Here is a 17,769-nt window from a genome sequence, read left to right as displayed (position 1 = left end):
CCCTTCACTGCCTCAAGCAAGGACCTCGTTTTATAGAGGGAAGTCTCCTGTTCCTTCCCCTCCACCACTTCCTATGGTGCGATGTGGAAAAGGTCCTGAGCTTCCAGGGAAGGTGAGCAGATAGGGGTAGGGACCCTGTAGGTGTGATGTAAAATGCCAGGCAAAGGGCTAGCACTGGAGGCTAAGCATCATAGCAACAATCACAACAACAGAACCAGTGGGGTGTGTATAGACTGGCGTTTACAACATGGAATGGTACTGGCTTCTATTCTCAGCATGTGTCACTGACTTACTGACAAGACAGTTAAACATAAAAAGGGTCCATTATCAGTGGTAACTGGGACAAAGTCCCTGGGCTAGAAAGAACAAGAAAACTCCAGCAGTAGTCCCCAAACCTCCTAAGTCTCAATAGTTTCAATCTCCTCCTCCAAACCTTTTCTAAAACTGCTCTTACCAAAATAAACTAATTTAAGTTGACTTCCACTTCCTTTCCCTGATGTGAAAGCATGGAAGAATGAGCAGGAAGAGACACAAAAGGTCCCGATTATCCACCCCTTCTTAAGGCTCCTTTGTATGCCTGCTGCATAAGGTCATTCATTAACTAAGAATAAGTCACTGGTTTGTGATAACACAGTTCCTGGCACATAGTAGGCACTTGATAAATGTCTACTAATCGACTGCAGCAAACTAGAAGCAAGCATGTGAGTGCTGGACAGAGAGGAAGAAAGCCTTGACTCAAATAGGTTCACTTTTTAGCCAACCTGCTAAAAACAATAATAGAGCACATCATCAAAAAGCTGAAAAGAGCTGGTTTTGCAGCTAAGGCTGCTGTTACTCACTGCTCCCTGAATGAATAAATCTATTCAGTTTCTCTGACCTGGGTCCAGAATACAAGTGAGTTACAGCCAGTGCAGACACTGGCTCCCAGCGAAGTTGCTATTAATCTCCCTGGCTGGCTGTAAATAGATAATAGAGAAACCTGCTCAGCTCCAGACTGTCCAGACATCACTCTGGTTAATGGCTTCACCTAGTTCAGGGCACTGGCTTTTCAGATCACCCTGAGGTCTGCCCTCCAAAGCCTGTGACAAAGCCAGCACAGAACATACTCCAACTTCTTCCCTTCCCTTGTCCAGAGAACTTGAATGTCATGATAGCTACAAAATAAACCCGGAAAAGTGGGCTTCTTCCCTTGATTACAATTACACAGAGGAGAGCATGGGATTTGCTTATACCTATACTCATGCCCATGATGAACCCTCAGATAGGACCAATCAACCCCAACAATATTTTAGCTTCATTAACTGGCCAGAGGAAAAAGAGCCTGCCACGTGGCAAACTCACATTTCCCACAGGGATCTCCGGCAAGATAGGGCAGAAACATCACAGTCAGAGCCCAGAGTACACATGTTCAGTACCCAAACAAATGGAAACTGACAGGATACTTGTGGTTATAATTTAACTTAAATCCTCAGATAAAGGAAGACCACTACTGATTTGGTTTGGTTTATCAATAGGAGAGCTCCTAAGGAATTATCATGAGCCAACAGTGGCAGCCACCCCAGTTACCGCAAAGACCTGAGTGTTGAAGGAGGACCAAGTCCACTTAGCTTTACTTCCTTCCCTGCAGTGAAGGGTCCCTTGGGATGGGTCACCTTCATGAGGGGCAGCAGCTGTTCACACCCCAGGATTTAGAGAGAGAAGTTAAGGAGTAAAGGGTTGCTGGGATAGAGCCACAGGCCTGAATCCCTCTAGGAAGGGACTCTGGTTTAAGCCCACATTCTTCTCACTGTGCTCATAAGCAGCAGCACCCCCCCCCCCCAAAACCCACTCCCCTTTTATCCCAATTCCTTGACATCTATCAGATCAAGACCAGGTGGCAGACCTCAAGTCCTTCTCAATGCACCAAATGGCTATTTTGTCTTTTTTTTTTTTTTTTTTTAAATTAAGCTCTATACCCAACGTGGGGCTTGAACTCATGACCCTGAGATCAGTCACATGCTCTTACAGACTGAGCCAGCTAAGCACTCCGTGAATGGATATTTTACAGTGACAAGGTACAGTTCAGGGAAGGGAGCTCTGGGATGGCTTCGGAAGACCTGTGGAGTTGCCCCAGCTCTGCCAAACTAGCCAAGCAAATTTATCCTTGGCTTACACACCTATAAAAGAGGGCAGTGTGGTCTGATAATTTTTAAGAGTCCTTCCAGCTCTCAACTCTTGGAACTTTCAATGTAGGCTATAGTTTCATCTATCTACACCCCAGTGGAGTATCCCAGTGAGCATCTAAATGAGGCTGAAAGACACAGATGCTGGAAGGGTCTAGCCATGGAATCATAAAACCTAAGAATGCTAGAAGCACCCAGAACATAGCAGTCCCCTCAAATGAAGCTCTGGGTTTCACAGTGTGCTCAAAGATCTCTATGGCTCACCATTTCCCATGGGGAGTACTGGGACCATCACTGTGAAAGCAAGGTCTCAAAAAGGACAAACTCCAAACTCAATTTATTCCAGACAAGGGTCTATTCTAAAGGTGCAGACCCAAAAATTGCTTTACAGTTTACAAAAAAGTAGGACCTAAAAATAAGATTTTCAAAAAGTCAGATCCTTGGTACTTAACTTCCTTCCAAACCCACAGCTAGAGGCCAGCCCTGTGCAACGCAAGGGTAGATTAAAAAAAAATTACCTGTTCAAGTACCAGGGTATTTGCCTCCTTCTTTCTCTGGCATAACCAAGATAAGCTCATCCTAGCATGGTTCTGTTTGGTAAAGGAGGGTATCAGGCAATTAGGCCATGGTGCATGTCTCCCAAGGGCAGAACACTTCCCCAGCTACTTTTGTTTGGTATGTCTTTGTTTTGGCTTAGCCCTGGCAATCTGGCAGGCAATGTATTTCCAGGGGGAGCTCTGTCCATGGTGTGAATGCCCCAGCCTTGAGGTCCTTGTTCATTTTTATAAACAGAGCCCAGTTGCCACAGTGACTGGTGCTAGGAGCAGCTGCTAAATAGCAGAGGTCACCCAGAGCTTTCTTTGGGTTCTACAGTCTGGGCTATGTGTTCCTATGCCTCTGTGAACAGTGGGTCAACAGGAGCTGCAATCACACCGGCCAGGACTTCACACAGGAGTCTGGGCACTGAAGAGGAATGTGGTTTGAGATGGGGCCTGGACCCACATGACACAACTTTGCCAGAGGGCACAGAGAGAGTAAAGAGCATAGGAGTGGCAACTTCCTGCCTGGGGGTTCCACAGTCCCAAGAGGGTGGGAGGGGGCAGGGCCAGAGTTCAGTGCAACAGGAAGGACCTTGGAAAAGTGAACACGGAACCGGGCCTGTGATGCTTCTGAAATCGTGTACGCCATCGGGTGCTTTTTCCCTTCTCTGTGAAGGTGTGACATGGTTCTCCCCACCTCCACAGCAGGAAACACCAAACCCCACTTGACATGCACAGGTTAAAAAACAAAAACAAAACAAAACAAAACAAAAAACACAGCACTTCTGGACTGGAGTCCCAGAGGTCTAAATTAGAAACTATCCCTCTTGTGTTTCCATCTTCCCAAGGCCATCCCGCCCAAAGGCCACAAGATCACAACTAGGGCAGGTGTGAAACACAACTGTTGTCTGAAAACATGTATACCCCTGGTCCCTCTCTTTGTTGTCACGTGCTAAGATTAGAAACAGTTGTTTTTCACTCTACGAAGTAGAGCTTCTGTCCTCAAGGTAAATGCTTTCAGATAAAAACATAAGAACAGCTACAAAAAAGAGATTATAAGGCAGGTTCTCTTGGCTCTTACAAAACCAGGTTATCTTGGCCGGGGCCAAGGAAGCCATAGAACAGAACTGAACATTAACCTCACTTAACATCTTTCAGACCCATCCCCATGTTAACATGGAAGTCATAAACATTCTTTGGTCCCAGTACCAGTTCCAGAGATGGTGATCTTTAAAATGTAAACAGAATGAAGGCTTATCTCTCTCAAAAACATATGCTTCTGTCTTTACCAACCATGAGCCAATCAGACCACAAAAAGGAGAGGAAAACAGGAACAAAGTTTTCTAACTTATCAGTGTAAGTCAACGGTAAACCTGAAAACTTAGATCCCTCGTGCTTTCCAAACAAGACCCAAAAGTTTCACACGTAAGATGTTTCTGTGTTATTCCCACCACTTAGTTCATTACAGGCCAGAAGAAACCTAAATAGTTAGGAACTTTGTCCTTAGGCAAATACTTCAATATTTAGACTTCAAAGACTCCATATTAACCTCTGTTTACACAAAGTAATGTGTTTCCTTTGCCTGCTCAACATCAAAATGCTTCGTAATTAATTACCTCTATTTTTAAAAACCCCAAATACTGTTAAATATAATGGCCAATATACTGGGGGGGGAAAGAAAGCATGTTCAAAATCTCCTCCAATCTCTGAAACACAAAATGATAATTAAGACATCCATGGAATTTGATTGATGTAGAGAATTATTAAAAAAAAAAAAAAAAACTTTCCCCCTGGGGCGCCTGGGTAGCACAGTTGATTAAGAGTTACAGGCTTGGTTTCAGCTCAGGTTGTGGTCTCAGGGTTGCGATCTCATGGTCATGAGTTCAAGCCCCACATCCGTTAAAACGCTCTCTGATCCTCTTTGCTGCATATGCTCTCTCCCTCTCTCAAATAAATAAATCTAGAACCAAATAAAAACATTCCCCTCAAAATTACAATTTTTATCTATTTTTTTCCATTTTGCCTATGAACACTGTGAATCTAAGAATGGAACAGTTTTTTATTCCATTACATAGAAATTCAACAAAATTAAAATTCTGAGTAAAGGCACAGCTTTAGAAAATTCAAAGTTATTTCATTCTCTAGCTAGTTAGTACTCATACCTTCTTTTCTTTTTTTTTTTTTAATTATTTATTTATTTATTTGACAGAGAGAGATCACAAGCAGGCAGAGAGGCAGGCAGAGAGAGAGAAGGAAGCAGGCTCCCCGCTGAGCAGAGAGCCCGATGCGGGGCTCGATCCCAGGACCCTGAGATCATGACCGGAGCCGAAGGCAGAGGCCTTAACCCACTGAGCCACCCAGGCGCCCCCCTTCTTTTCTTTAGAGCATTCCTAGTTCATGATCAATGAAGCACCTCAGAAATCAACTCCACACCTCCCACAGGGAAGTGCAAATGGAAGCACAGCAAGTGGCTTAAATGGCACAGTATTTTATAAATACTGACGTCATCATGGAGACAATGATCAATATTCCTTGGAATTTGTATGGGGAAATTTCCAGTTACTTTAAAAGCTCTTTTCCACTCTATTACCTTCAAAATATCCACATTTGGCAGTAATATTAATATCATCTATGGAGTATTTACTATGTGCCAGGCTTTCTTCTAAGCATTTTACTTGTATGTAAATTTTATAGTATATAGTAGATAAAGTATATCTCAAAACCTTGAGATATACTATTGCCTTCACTCTGCAGCTGAAAACACTGAGATGGAATGATGTTAAGTAACTCACTCAAAGTCATGAAGTTATTGACTTACTGAGTCAAGTGATTAAGCCAAGGCCAGCCCTGGATGGAGTTGGGGGGAGGGTGGAGAGAGGGAGAGTGTGCAGGGAGGGTGGTACCTGGACTAGAAGGCAGGAACCAGCATTCTGGTTCCAAAATCAAAAGGTGTTCCTTCCCGGAGAAAATACTGACCCAAGATAACTCAAGGAGTATGTCAATGATTTCTGACCTAAATACATGTCCTCTCTCTATAGAAAATGGAGCTACTGGCACCTTAAAGAGAGATACAAACACCAAAGAAAAAATGAAGCTCAGATTTTCTTAATTAACTGTGCAACGTTCTCAGCTAATGTCATTTTAACTTTACATATACCTTCTACAACCTAAAATAGTCTTTGCACATTACCTAAGAACAAATTTTAAAAGCCTTCAGAAAAGGGAACTATTTGGACTTTCTATGTTAAATTTTCACTACATTTTTCTCCTACACTGTAATGTTTTGATGGCTTTTTACAATTCATATTTCTGGCCAACTTGTTTCATTAGCACTCAAAGTAGAATTAAGCTCATATAACATCACTGGGGTTATAGTGTGAAGCTGCTATCCAGCAGAGCTGATTTAAACACCCAATTCTGACAGCATGGTATACCTCTGCCTTTGATAAAATTAGAAACCTTTCCTTCCTTTCTAGAAAATCTTCACATATCTGAATGTATCTGAAAGTTGCAAATAATCATAAATTATTATAAATATTTTTTTCCTGAGATCTCATTTCCCATCCTGACAGGTTCTCCTTCAGCTCAGGCACCAAGAATGGGCCATGACATACAAATGAAAGCAAGAGTGGCCCAGCGTGGCCTGGGTATGCCCAGGGTGGATGCAGTAGCCTGGGCCCTGGGAATGCCCAATTGGGAGTTGGCAGCTGAGCATGGAACAGCCAAGAAGAGCAGAGCCAGCTGGTGGGCGAGGGGCAAGGCAGGTCAGAGACAGGTGGATGGGGCAGCCAGAAGGACCAGAACAGTCCGGTCCTTCATGATGAAAGATTTCAAGATGCTTTTCTGTCTTCCATGTAGTTGGTAGTATGGGTGGTGAAGAAATGGCTGAGAGTGTCAAAACTTCTCTCTAGGACCTTATCAGGGGGAATCAAAGACTCCATTTGGGGAATCTGTACCATCTCAAAGCTCGATGCTCAGATTCAGCACAAGATAGAGGAGAAGCGTGGAAGAAGTGCAGGCAATGTCCCACACCCAGGCAGAGTACAGAAAGGAAGCAAGAGAGTGAGCTATGGGGGCGCCTGGGTGGCTCAGTTGTTAAGCATCTGCCTTCGGCTCAGGTCATGATCCCAAAGTCCTGGGATCAAGCCCCGCACTGGGCTCCCTGCTCAGCAGGAAGCCTGTTTCTTCCTCTTCCACTTCAGCCCTTGTGTTCCCTCTCTCACTGTCTGTCTGTCAATTAAATAAAATCTTAAAAAGAAAGAGAGAGAGAGAGAGAGAGAAAGTGAGCTACATATCATCAGTAGAAGTCTCCTCTTGTTTTATCAAGTGTTTTTTCCTGTACTACAGTCGGTAACAGACCAAATTACTGGTGATCCATCATAACATGGAGATGTTTGGTCGTGGCTGGAATTCTTCCTTACCTCAGTTTTCAGTGCTCACTGGGTGTTCCCTCTGTGCCTAGCAAAGTCGTAAATACCATTTCAAGACAGTTGATGTGGAATTTGAGGCACCGGGGAGGAAGCCTCACCATTCCCCAGTGTCAGCAAGTAACTGCTGACATGCTCTTCAACCTTTCGCTGCAAGCTCTTTCCCTCATCTAGGGCATGTGTGTGAGTCTCCTTCCCATCTGCCTCGTGCGTCAGCTGGTTAGTTCTCTGGGTATGTCCCTCCCTCCTCGCTGGACTCTTGTGAGTATTGTTGGTCCGGTAAAGGAACTGAAATGCACCAGTGACTGTTAAACACAGAAAGCAATTGGCCTTACTACTTTGGATTTGGTTTGCCCATGGCTTTCCTCACAGCAATGCAGTCCTGATATATTACCGGTGGTGGCCTCTTCTCCCTCCTTTCCTGCATTCATTACCAGTGCCAATGAAGCAAAGACCCCTGGCAAAGTATACCCTTTCCAGGGGCGTCTCTTCTCCAGGGTGGTTTTCTTAAGCAACTGACTCTTCTGCACGACAGCCTATCTGCAGTCTGTCCTGAGTAGCTCAGCCTCTGCAGAGAAATTCCCTTTGCCGTATCCGCCTCCCACCAGGCCACTGAGTCACCTGCCATCCAGAAGGGATGGGTAGGACTGGAAGGAACCTGTAGGAGTTCTTTTCCTTGTCCCCTTCTCCACCAGGGAAAGCAGAGGGACCCCCTGCCTGTTCCCTTCTCTCTGAGGAACTGGGATTTCTGTCTCTGGTGCACATAAAGCAGAATCTTCCTGACACCAGTATGAATGGACCAACCACAGGTTTCTCTGCAGGTCTTTCCTCGCATTTGCCAGCCCCCATGCCTGGACTGATGTGAATACTTGTTTTCTCCCTGTGCCATTTACCCTCCTAGCTCCCGGTCCTGCTTTTTGCCACCCTTGGATGAATGGGTTTTAAAATTCTGGCTGCTTTATTTTATGGACCTGTTATTTTTGGTATTTTTCTGTGAAGGACACATATTGGATATGGGAGGTAAAGGCGTACCTATCTCATTTGCTCCTGATCACTCCCTTTATAGCCATCATGGTTTATTGTTTCTTGTAACTCAGGTTAGATTTTCATCTCTTTGGCTCTACTATAAAAAAACAAGCCTGAAGAATGGGACAGAAGGAACGACCTCATAGCCCGACCTGCTGTGTTTGGGGGAGTGATTTTCTTTCTTCCCCTTATAGGGGAAAAAACTTTTTTCACTGGTACATTTAAAGATTCCCAGCTATAGGGAGATAAAAGTTTTGGACAAGTGCCCCTACAGCACTGAACGCTCAGAGAACCTGAACTTGGAATTCTGAAGGTCTGAAGTGTACTGCTGGCCACTGCCAGGTTGTCTGGTATTTCAAAGGAATACTGGGTGCTGCAAATAGTAATGGAAGGAATAAACTTATTAAACTCATGAAGCCTGTGATTGGTTGGTGTTCTCCTGTCATTTCACAGAGACGAAATATGGGGAGGGGACAGATGTCAAAACACTTGTCCAATTTTAAAATGTCACAATTAGGGGCACCTGGGTGGCTAAGATGGTTAAGCATCTGCCTCAGCTTGGGTCATGATCCCCGTCCTGGGACTGAGCCCCATGTTGGGCTCCCAGCTCAGTGGGGAGCTTCTCCCTCTCCCTCTGCTTCTCCCCCTGCTTATGCTCTCTCTCTCTGAAATGAATGGATAAAATCTTTAAAAAAAAAAAAAAGTCACAAACGTGAGCTGGTTAAAGTGAAAGTGACATTACCATTTCCCTGCACTAAACTGAAAACACATTCACATTTGAATGTTTAATTGTTAATTCTATCACTTGAATACTGAGCACTTACATTTCCCAAGTTCTTACAGCTGTAAGATATAGCAGTGAATAAGGTGAGCAGCCTTTACTTTCATGGAGCTTCCATTTAGGCAATTAAAAGAATATGGCAGATAAAACTTTGAGACACGGGGCGCCTGGGTGGCTCAGTGGGTTAAGCCGCTGCCTTCGGCTCAGGTCATGATCTCAGGGTCCTGGGATCGAGTCCCGCATCGGGCTCTCTGCTTAGCAGGGAGCCTGCTTCCCTCTCTCTCTCTGCCTGCCTCTCCATCTACTCTGCCTGCCTCTCCATCTACTTGTGATTTCTCTCTGTCAAATAAATACATAAAAAAAATCTTTAAAAAAAGAAAAAAAAGAAAAAAAACTTTGAGACACAAAGCTCCTCTTCAGGAAAGGACATATGCAATAATGCACGGGATGGGGGGGTTGGCGGTATTCTGCAGAGTGAGGTCCAGAGACCCAGGCACTGCCTTTCCCCTCCCGCTCACTGTCCCACCAAGGCTCCATGGAACAAATTCCTCTGCCAAATGTGCACCCAACTAGCTCAAAGCAGCTCCATCTACAAATAAAAGCCCTACTTCTTTTATGAAGAGGGAGCAAAGTCCTTTAAGTCCCATTGATACACCATTCATTCTGGTCACTTTTAGACAACCCTTAATTATCAAGAATTCTTTTACCTCCCGTCTCCATTCAGGTGGGTTATTTGTTAACCAAATTCCACGCAGCTCTACAGGGCAGAACTAGGGGCTGGGAGTGGAGGTTTACAGCCTGGTGGATTGCACAACACAAAGAAGAATTTCCCAAGGGTTAGGGATATTTTAAATTCAAATAAAGGCTAGAGGTTCAGTCAACAGGATATTAGACAGGTGATTTATGTACCAGGCTGAACTGAACCAGGTAATCTCTAAGGATCCTTAAAATACCAACATACCACAAATCTAGAGCTCCAGTAGTAAGCCTTATGAATGTAAAATCGACCCAGATGTAACCTATCCTAAAACATTACTTGAGGATAATGTTACTAATGAGATACAAACTCAGATGTCATGAAGAAATAACCAACCTAAAATATACCACATGTTAACCGAGGAATAATTTTAATAGCACACCAATACTCATAGCTATGGCTCAGCAGAGCTTAGCAAGTGCCTGGCGGGGTTTGAGCATATGAAGCATCATATCTCATTAAATCTGGAAAACAGTATAGTGAGATGGAGGCTCTTACTCTATTAGCTCCACTTTACAGATGTGGATGCTGAAGCAAAGAGAGGTAACAAGGCTATTTATTGGCAGACCTGGGATTAGCACCAGGCAGCTGGCTCTCACGCCTGTGCTCTGAAGGACTATGCTCTCTCTTAAGCTGTCTTATTGGGAGCTGGAGAGCATTTTCCTCTTCGACTGGGTTACATAAAGATTCTGAAATAGTTAACTATTTAAAGGAAACTTTGAAATGTGATGCATGAAGCTTTTCTCATGTAAGATAATCATAAATTTCTTTTCTAGATATACTACATACTGAATTTGCTGTATTTTACCAAACTGTAGAAGTACTCAGAAAGTTAGGTCAGCTTCCAAATCTTATTTCCAAGTAGTAGCTTAAACACTGGAGGAATCTGGCTCAGAATCAATTACAAAATTTTCCTATGACAGTATAACAAACACACACTACATTAGATATTTATATTTCTGCTAAATATCAGAGATGCCCAAATTGGTGATTATGACAGAGCTGGCCCTCAACTGTGGCAGTTTCCATTACAAAACCCACATTACAGGAATTCAGGATCCTGTTTAAAAATTGATTGAGACTTATACTTAATAGGACAATATATTCCTGGCTTCCCCGTCCCTTTTGCTTCTTCATCTTTAAAAAGTTGGGGGGGGGGGATGGGGAGGCTGGGTGATGGACACTGGGGAGGGTATGTGCTATGGTGAGTGCTGTGAACTGTGTTAAGACTGATGATTCACAGACCTGTACCCCTGAAACAGATAATACGTTACATGTTATTAAGAAACAACAACAACAACAAAAAAACTAAAGCCATCAAGTCTCCTCCATTTAAACTGAAAAAGGAAAATGTTAGTTCCAAAGTTTGAATTCTTAATACATTCCAGCTGCCCCCCTTTTTTTTAAGTCTACATTTGTAAATATTAAAGATGTCTAAGGAGTCTTGATCAAGTCTTTTTAAAAAGTACTAAAATAACTTCATTAAGATTTTAAGTATATAAAGGATATTATAACCTAAGCCTGCTTCAGGATAGATCTCAGGCATATATGAAGAACCCATAACAAAGGAAAATGACTTACCTAAGTACGTATAAATCTCCACACAAAAGTTTACATGTACATATACAGAACATTATAGCACAAAAATTCTAGGAAATCACACACTTTTTAACTTGTGATACACATAAACTGACTCCCCAAAATATTCAGCAATAATTAAAAATCTTACCCTTACTCAGTATAGTAAAAACCAATTAAGATCTAAAACGACAATTTTCTGAAGGGGACACTGAAAGAAGTCATTTTACAGGCCTGAAAAGTCAGAATGGGACTCTCAAATCCCTGCCTCACATATATTACTATATCCTATCCTCTAGATAGGATCCTTTTCATCATTAACTTTGTAAATACTGCTCTCTAGAAATAACGTGAAATGCTCCACCACAATGCCCATGCTGCCAAGATGACATCTTTGAGAGCAACAGTGATGGGGAATCATAAAATTTGGGAGCTGAAAGAAATCTGAAGATCCTCGGGCTTATCTCTCTTAACTGCCAGGTGAAAAAAAAACAGATAAAGAGGTACTGAGTGACCTCCCCAGGGCCAAGACTTCTAGGTGAAATCCTTCACTGAAACTTCATTTCGGCCACAAGACAAGATTCGCCCCCTCCATGTGCTAAAATAGCTCTTCATTTACTTAGCAAGCAGCAATTCTGAAAGGTTTTGGTCTTATGTTCCTTTTATGCTTTAAAATTACTGAGGACTCCAAAGAGATTTTGTTGGTATGAGTTTTATCTATCAACATTTAGCACAACAGAAATGAAAGCTGAGAAAATTTTTAAAATATTTAATTCGTTTAAAACCAAAAATAAACCCACAGCATGCTAATGCAAATATTACCTCTTATGAAAAATAACTATTTTTGAAATATAACAATTTGGTGAGAACAGCAGCATTGTTTTACATTTTTGCAAACTCTTTAACATCTAGCTTAACAGAAGACAGCTGCATTTTCAGATCTACTTGTGCATCCAATTTATTGTGATATATTGTTCTGGCTGAAGGATATGAAGAACTCTGGCCTCACACAGACATGTAATTGGAAAGGAGAAGCAATTCTTTTTTTTTTTTTTTTAATTTTATTTATTTATTTGACAGAGAGAGATCACAAGTAGGCAGAGAGGCAGGCAGAGAGAGAGAGAGGAGGAAACAGGCTCCCTGCTGAGCAGAGAGCCCGATGTGGGACTCGATCCCAGGACCCTGAGATCATGACCCGAGCCGAAGGCAGCAGCTTAACCCACTGAGCCACCCAGGCACCCAGGAGAAGCAAATCTTAACAGTCTTTTCATATACTTGTGGCTAGCTATTTCTTCTTTGATATTTTACTTAAACTCATTAAGTAGTCATCACTTAAAGGTTATTTGTGATGTGCAATCTGAATTGCATAATAAACTTTCCGTACGTTGTTACATTAAAATCCATTGCTCTCAAAATACTGAGTACTTACAAAGGTAAAACTAATAACCTTACAGCAGAGAATTCTGGCAGGTACCACTTTAGCCAAGTGATAAAGGCCAACATCACCAGTAGTAAGACATATCAACTTAATGTAACCTCGATCTGACACCCTGAGAAGGGCAAATTACCTGTATGAGCCCTTCCCAACAATGCATAATCTCAATCATGAGAGACTATCAGATCAACTCAACCCAGGAACATTTTCCAAAACAACTGGCCACTCTTCAATAGTGTCAAAGTCATTGGAAGACCGAGAGCTGTCACAGACTAGAGGAAACCAAGGAGACAGGACAAGTAAATGCAATGTGAGATTTTGAGTTGGGTCCTGGAATAGAAAAAGAGCATTAGGGGAAAAATTGGTGAAGTCCTAATAAATTCTATTAATAATTAAAATTCTATTAATAATAATACAGTTAATAATACTGTACCAATAATACTGTACCAAGATTAATACCGTACCAATAACAGTTCTATGGGTATGTGTTACTATAAGGTGAAGCTGAGTAAAGGATATGGGAACTCTTTGTATCATTTATGTAAGTGTTCCGTAAGTCCAAAATTATCTGAAAATAAAATTTTTTTTTTTTTTTTGAAAATAAAAATTTTTTAAGATCAACCGCTTTATCCTGCACTATCAAGATGTGAGATCTTTTATTACCCTCACATGATTCTGTAACATCATGTATTGGCCATCTGGAAAAATCACGGTTCACTGAGTTAGGCAAATATGCCAGATATTGACATATTTCTTATATGATATCAAAAAAATCACATTTCTTCATATTTCCATTGATCTCATCAAAAAAGTATTTAACTATTCAGAAACTGCTATGGCCATGGGGATGAATATAAGTTTTCCAAAACTTTTATTTTTGCTTGAAAAATAAAATCCTTCATTGGCAACTAATATTGTAAACTGTTTTCTTTGAAATCACAGGATCACTTTGTTCATTTTCGAAAAATGCCTGCCAAGTATCAAAGGCTAGATAACCATCATTGGTCAGTTGTCCTTTCAAGTAAAATGGTATTCCATGAAAAAAGACCAGTTCAGCTCACAATTCAAACACAAGTGTTTCCTCAGAATGGCCATGGCGCTCTGGAATGTAGAAGAGCTACTCGCCTACTTCCCATTTCATCATAGAGGATGTGAAAAAGACATGTATTTGAGGGTTTTTAACTTCTTGGAAAGAACATTTTTTTTTAAAGATTTTATTTATTTATTTGACAGAGAGATCACAAGTAGGCAGAGAGAGAGAGGAGGAAGCAGGCTCCCTGCTGAGCAGAAAACCTGATGTGGGGCTCGATCCCAGGACCCTGAGATCATGACCTGAGCTGAAGGCAGAAGCTTTAACCCACTTAGCCACCCAGGTGCCCCTTGGCAAGAACATTCTTAACTGCAACCGGTGTGTGGCAGTGAGGCACTACCTTGATCCCTATAAGGCACCAGCTGTTTTCTCCAATATTCCTTTTATGCCATCACTGCAATGTCAACCTAGTGCAAAAGACAACTCTGAATTACTACAACAATTCCGACCTCACCAACTCTTGAGAATGTCTCAGATCCATGACTACACTTTGAGAGCCACTGGTTTAAAGAGCTCCTGCATGAAATGTACCACCACGACTTAAGCCAAGGTAAAGAGTACTAAAGAGTCTTAAGCCTAAGCTTCATTGAATGTTTACCAAGAGGCAATAGCTTCTTGCTGTCAAAGACATTATCTAGTGACAGATCCAGTAGCTGTCTTCAAAACCACCACCACAGGTCTCTCAGACATTGTCTTACCTAAGAATCTGAAGGCAGTGACCTCCTTACCTGGTCTCCACAGGTTAGTCCTTATCCCAATACCACTCCCTTCTCCCAAAATAAAATACATTAAGGTTCAGACTGATTACTTTAGCAAAGTTGCTTCTCTTTATTTTACTTTATGAGTGAGACAGGGTTATTATTAGTGATTTGTTCAAAAAACATTAAGTACCTACTATGTGCTAGGGATTGATCAGTGGATGGTCCCTGCCCTCTCCCTGAGGGCATTTAAGCAGAGACAAAGTCCTCCACTTTAGAATTTTCACATATACTGAACAGCTACACCAGAGCTTCTGCAAACTAACTTAACTTTTGTGGAGCTTACATTTTATTGTGGGGGGTAAATAATAAACATAAGTAAATTATAAGCATGTTTTAAAGTGAAAAGTGCTATGAGGGGAAAAAAAAACAAACAAACAGCAAAATAAGAAGGGATGGACATACCAGAAGTTCAGAGGGATTACAATTTTAAGTAGGATGGTTAGGGTGAGACTAAGCCCACAGGTACCACACAGATGAGGAAAATTACCATTAGGTAGTCTCACCCCATTGTTTCTGGGCTCTCCTCTCTCTCCCCAGCCCCAATCCTCAGTGCCACTACTACCTTTCTTAAGGATTCATGCCTATACTCCAACCTTCACCTAAAGGCCAAGTCACTTCCTCTAGATAAGCAAGGTCTTCATCCTGGCTCCAGACTCAATCCTTAGGCTGTTATGTTGCTCACTTCAAAGCCACCTAAGTCTTCAGCTTAGCCAACAGCAAATCTGCCAACTCCCAGAGAAATACCCTGACCTGCCTTATCTCTGTTGGGATTATACAGTTGAATAATGAACTCACTCTGCCCATCCTAGGTGTGTTCCAGCTCTTTCTTTTCCCCAAATATACAGGTTCTCTTAAACAAGGTTTAACTCTGTAAAGACCTACTAGTGCCACAAACTGCTGGCTGCTTTACATGCATTTCATTCTTCTGATAATCAACAGACTAAGAGTAATTAGCATTATTCCATAGATTAGGGAACAGAAGTTCTGAAAATCATCACTTGGGACTCAAACCTCCAAAACAAGAAAAAAAGAAAGTTTTTTATTCACAACCTCCTCCCAACTTCATCACACACTGTGTAACACTTCAGTGCTCCCACTGTACTGCTTTAAGCAGAACATAAGGTAAATAAACTAGTCACTGGCAGAGTCATCTTATCTGCAAAATTGTATTTCATGATCAGATCTGATTTTTGAACCAACTATATGCCTGAATAATAAGACTTACAACTTAAAGAACTGGGTAAGTATGTTCACCATGCTAACATTTTCAAAGAACACTATTTTTAATAGTTTCCTTTAAAATAAACACAACCCGGGGTGCCTGGGTGGCTCAGTCGATTAAGCATCTGCCTTCGGCTCAGGTCATGATCCCAGGGTCCTGAAATCAAGCCCCATGTTGGGCTGTCTGCTCAGCAAGGAGCCAGCTTCTCCCTCTCCCTGCTCCTCTCTCTCTCCCACTATCTCCGTCTCTCTCTCACCTAAATTTAAAAATATATATATTAAAAAATAAATTAATTAATCAAATAAATAAACACAGCCCTCTGATTTATACGCATTATCTCATTTATAATCACAACAGTGTGGTAGATACTGCTGATATCTCTATTTTTGTATGTGAGGACACTGAGGCTTATACAGCCTGCAAAAAGCAAAACCTGGGCCTGAACCTGTGTCTGAATCCACAGCCTAAGGTCACAACTACCGTAAAATTTCTGTCAAGAATGAACACTGTGGGGGCGCCTGGGTGGCTCAGTGGGTTAAGCCGCTGCCTTCGGCTCAGGTCATGATCTCAGGGACCTGGGATCGAGTCCCACATCGGGCTCTCTGCTCAGCAAGGAGCCTGCTTCCTCCTCTCTCTCTCTGCCTGCCTCTCTGCCTACTTGTAATCTCTCTCTGACAAATAAATAAAATCTTAAAAAAAAAAAAAAAGAATGAACACTGTGATGGAGAATCTTTTACTAAATTAAAGTATAACAGTCCAACAGATTCACTTTGGTAAAGGCCGCAGGCATTCCTCACATTTGGAGCATAAAATCTCTACAAAATCCTAGTTACAAGTCTCAAATAAAGCTTCATCAGAGTGACTGCGCTCTAGCAAAAATATGCTGGGAAAACCCAAGGGCAGAGCAAAAGGCCACAAGATTTTCAGCCTCTGGATTCTGATATTGCCCCTAACTCTGACCTTTAGTCCAAAGGAATAAGGATGTCCATTTCACCTCAGTGAAGAGATGTTATGGCTATCCCCTGGTCAGGAACACCAGTTTGAGCCTTGAGTAAAGAACATATTTCTCGGGGCGCCTGGGTAGCTCAGTCAGTTATGCATCTACCTTCGGCTCACGTCGTGATCTCAGCATCCTGGGATGGAGCTCGGCGTCCTTGGGCTCCCTGCTCGGCAGGGAGTCTCCTTCTCCCTCTCCTCTCTCTCTGCACCCCACCCCTGCTCATTCTCACTCTCTCAAATAAATAAATAAAATCTTTTTTTAAAAAGCCACATTACTTAAGTACACACCAAACTCCTGAGTTCTACAATTTAGAACAAAGCCATCCAGGTCAGTAACTCACTTCAGCAGCAGCCCTAGTTATCTGTGCTTGAGCTCACTCACCAAATGGCCAGAGGAAGAATTAGTTTTCATCATTATTAATAAAGAGTAGTTTGAAGAAGACAGAATTATATCTCTAACAGAGGTTCTCAAACCGACTTCTAATGAAATAGTCAAGTATAATGAATACTGTTCACATCTGGACATACTATAGTCTTCAAAATAAACTACTGAAAACTACAAAAAGCAGTGCTGAAAGAAATTAAAGAAAACCTACAAAAATAGAAGGGTATACCATGTTCATGGATGCCAAAACATACATGACACTACGGATTCTGTGTATTTTTCATTCTATCAATGGCAATCATAACACCTTCCTCTCCCACTCAAATATAAATAATCATGGTTACTTTAGGGTAACTTTGAATTTTGTTTTATCTCTTTACAGAAAATCACTCTTTAAGACAGCAATGTAACTATTAGTTGTAACATTATTCATGATATATTACAATTTATCTGGGAAATACGGGTTAGTCTTGACACTGTAGCACAATATTACTTTCTAAAATAAAAATGCAATAAGACTAAAAAAAAAAAAAAGGGCAGGAAAAAAAACCCCATAGTCATTTATTCATTCAAAGGCTTTACTGCCAACTCTAAAAACGTCTTTCAT

The 17,769-nt window shown here is 41.8% G+C and overlaps 1 protein-coding gene and 1 pseudogene across 3 annotated transcripts in view; one reads left to right on the top strand and one right to left on the bottom strand.

The window, feature by feature from the left end:
* The window catches only part of TGFBR3 (transforming growth factor beta receptor 3), a 197,259-nt gene that overhangs the window by 141,652 nt on the left and 37,838 nt on the right, over positions 1-17,769 (bottom strand). The window lies entirely within an intron of this gene.
* LOC116567290 lies at positions 6,547-7,773 on the top strand (annotated as a pseudogene).

Source organism: Mustela erminea, chromosome 10 (genome assembly GCF_009829155.1).
Source record: "Mustela erminea isolate mMusErm1 chromosome 10, mMusErm1.Pri, whole genome shotgun sequence".
In the NCBI taxonomy this organism is placed as follows: domain Eukaryota; kingdom Metazoa; phylum Chordata; class Mammalia; order Carnivora; family Mustelidae; genus Mustela; species Mustela erminea.
This window is presented reverse-complemented; position numbering and strand designations above follow the sequence as displayed.